Source organism: Tasmannia lanceolata, unplaced genomic scaffold, assembly GCF_043159265.1.
Source record: "Tasmannia lanceolata isolate RefF3 unplaced genomic scaffold, GAP_Taslan_0.1 ptg000003l, whole genome shotgun sequence".
Classification (NCBI taxonomy): domain Eukaryota; kingdom Viridiplantae; phylum Streptophyta; class Magnoliopsida; order Canellales; family Winteraceae; genus Tasmannia; species Tasmannia lanceolata.
The window spans coordinates 4,071,969-4,075,321 of record NW_027518680.1 but is presented as its reverse complement, the minus strand read 5'-3'; the positions used below and the strand labels follow the sequence as shown (position 1 = coordinate 4,075,321).

Genomic DNA, 3,353 nt, shown 5'->3' with positions numbered 1-3,353 from the left:
TCATATATAAACATGGCCATTGGTGAAGGTTGGGTAAACCCAGAACTGAACCGAACCGATTATATATGATTCTGGTTCGGTTCGGTTCCACACATATATGGTTCGGTTCTGGTTCCAATTTCAGGGACCCGATTATATATGGTTCGGTTCTGGGTTTAGCCTAAAACCGAACCGAACCGAACCATGTCCACCCCTAATGTGAACTGTTTCTCAAGTTTCTTTCAATTATCCATTTGTAGTTCACCAATTAGATCACTGGAATAGTTTCGTAGGATCAACAATTTAGGTTTAAAGAGAATATATATACATACCCGGTAGTATCTACAGGAGAAATTATATGGCCTTTCAGAAACCACGTGTCCGTGAGGTAGAACCTTACAAACACGCCAGGCCTTTTCATATAACCTATATACTTCCATTCATTCATCCATAAAATACTAGCTACGAATGAGATGACCTAAAGTTCCAATTAAGTCATTATAATTGACTAACAAGTTCACCATTCACCATCCATAGTTCAATTGTCAAGACATAGAGAAATCACTCACATGCCAAAAATAAAAAGCAATTAACAAAGTTCCCCTTGAGTATCCTACTGAGGCATTCCCTTTAGTCCCACGCAAATATGATATTTGAATCTGAAAATAAAAGCAACAAGGGTGAGTCAAAACTTAGCAAGCAAAATAGCACTACCCTAGCCGAGTCTAAGCATGCCACTAAAACGGAAGATCAAATGTGAGTAAACCAAATGGAAAAAAGATAGTAAATATACTTATTTTGGGAAAAAACCAAATGGAAAAAATGTGAGTAAACCAAATCGTTGTTCCCTCGAGTGGATATATAAAACCAAATAAACAATGACCTTGAGCAATCAGAGAAGCAATGAATAATGAACTTGGAGAAATTAGGAAAAGAAGAGTAATGGAGGTATTATTCCTAGATTAGTCTTACTCATAACATCATTATTCTTGCATTTACATAATATACTAATCTACTTGACCATTGGATGTGACCGTTGGATCATTATCAAATATTAGATGCAGTGCTGAAACATATATTGCATAACAACTCTTCCATTGTCCCTTACAAGGGTATTCTACTGGTGATTATATTATAACATCAAATTAAATGAAAAACATATATATCTTTCAAATTTCCAACATAAATTACTCAAAAAATAAGCATATAGATATCTACAACTTTCAAAGGTAAAGTAAAATATACATTAAATTGCTTGAGACTTACCAGACACATCTTCAACATTCCTGTTCTATAATAGCCCCCACCATTGAGAAGGTCAGTACCAAAAAGCAGTTTTCATAGATATAAAAGCCCCACCATCACTGCATTCATAAAAGGCAAAAACCAACGCTTGCAGCATATTATCAAGATAATTAAGTTCATTGACAGAAACAAACCCATTGTGTGGTAGGACATGAAATGTTTATAGCTTGCTTGATCCCGATTGCAGTTATTCACCTCACCGTGAATAGGTTCATTGGAATTAGTCATCGGAGGATAGAACACAGCTTGGAAGGTCACAATCGCAATAAGCACGGCCACCACCGCAATATATATAATCTGCCTCCCACTGATATGAATTGCCAGACTCACTGGGCTGTTATCCGGTCTGGCAGGAGTAAGCATTTGGATGATCTCGGTGAATTCTGCATCAGGTGGATCCTCTTTCAAGATATCCAAAACTGTTAAACCATTCTTGTTGACAGCCTTCACATCTGCTTTTTTTTTATTCAGAAGAAGCTTTGCGATCTGAAATGTAATAAACCATGCATGAAGTTACAGTCTTTCAGGGTCCCTTCTCCCTTCATATCAAAACTCATTCAACATAAGAAGTTAGCAAGAAGGAAATAAGAAACACATTTGACATAAGAAATTTAAATGCTCCATTTTTCATAGATATAGCAGATTCTCTCATTTACAGACGAAACACACATCGACTTAAGCTTTCCATTTCTCTCTTTAAGCTTCCACACACAACACGGTTTTAAAACCGTTTCTCAATTGCTTTGGGAAACAAGCAATTGATTTACTCCACACACATACTAACAGAGTTGAAAACTGATTCTTGGCAAAGTTGGGCGTTTGGTTCTAAGAATAGCTTTACTCAAATAGGTTCTGCATACCAGCAGAAATTCAAATATGCCAAGAATTAGTCTTGGACTCCGTATCAATTCTCAAAACCCAAAACAAACAGGCCTTAGTGTTGGATATTTTTAAAATATTTTATTTTAAAAAATAGAAAAAATAAGTTTTTTCAAAGAGACTTCTTTCTGTGAAATGGTATTTCCATTCAATAGACACTTGTGTTGTGAAAAGGTGTTATTTTAAAATGAGAGGGTACTTTCATTTGAAGGGGTGTCTTCATATCATTTTATCTTCTATAAAAAGAAAGGTTGGGATCTCATTTTAACAAATTTCTCTCCTCTTTCACTCGTCTCTTTTTTCTCTAAATGTGGGCATACTGATAGTTTTGAACTCGGTGTGCAGACCTTGTTCTTGGCACATGCATTGTACGTATCCTTGAGACTTATTTCTGTGTAGGCACCTCCATATGTGGGGAAATTAAAGTCTATAAGAGAAAGCTTCGGCTTGCCTTGCCTACCTCTCTTTTACTTCTTCTATTCTCTTTATTTCTTCTAAACAGTTGTTTTGTAAATCCAACATTACAATTTGCACCAGCAATTTAAAGACTTTAACTATTATCCTTTCGGTGGGTTTGATCATGTGAATTGATGCAAAGCGGAGAGCATTAAACTTGATCGAGTAGGTGACTAGCCTGATACAAGCACTTGTGTTTTGCACATGTTTCTGAAAAATCAGATGAGAATGGGGTTTAACTACTGTGTGTGTGTGTGTGTGTGTGTGTGTGTGTGTGTGTGTGTGTGTGTGTGAACCGTTGTGGTCTGTGGGCTGCCAAGTAGTGGTGTTGTTTTTATCATTTTAGTCTTGTTTCTGTTGAGTAGTGGAGTAATGGGTCTAATAGTGGAGCAAGTCATGGGATGTATGGTTATTGTAATCGTTGGATGCTTTATATATTTTGGGCATGAATGAATGAAAGAAATCACTTTGTTTTGGCTGAAACTTCTTGAGAAGTTTAGGAGGAACTAGTTCTCCTCAAATTGAACCAAGCGTTATCTTCTCTTCAAAATCTCACCATAGGTGGAAAGAGGTTTGACGTAACAAATTGGTATCAGAGCCGGCTGCAATGGTGGACAAGAGCAAGATGGAGCGCGGCGATGAGGCCTCTTTGCAAGAGATCTTGGCTGAGAAAAGCAAACCGATTGGAGGTCATTGAAGCTAGGCAAGCTCAGAATGACAGCAAGCTTGATGAA

The 3,353-nt window shown here is 37.0% G+C and overlaps 1 long non-coding RNA gene across 1 annotated transcript; it reads right to left on the bottom strand.

The window, feature by feature from the left end:
* Positions 1 to 281: 281 nt before the first annotated feature.
* On the bottom strand, positions 282 to 1,766 carry LOC143860282 (uncharacterized). Its single transcript, XR_013239658.1, has 2 exons — positions 1,246 to 1,766; positions 282 to 638 (listed from the first exon to the last, which is right to left on the bottom strand). It is a non-coding gene; the product is annotated as an uncharacterized LOC143860282 (long non-coding RNA).
* Positions 1,767 to 3,353: the final 1,587 nt, after the last annotated feature.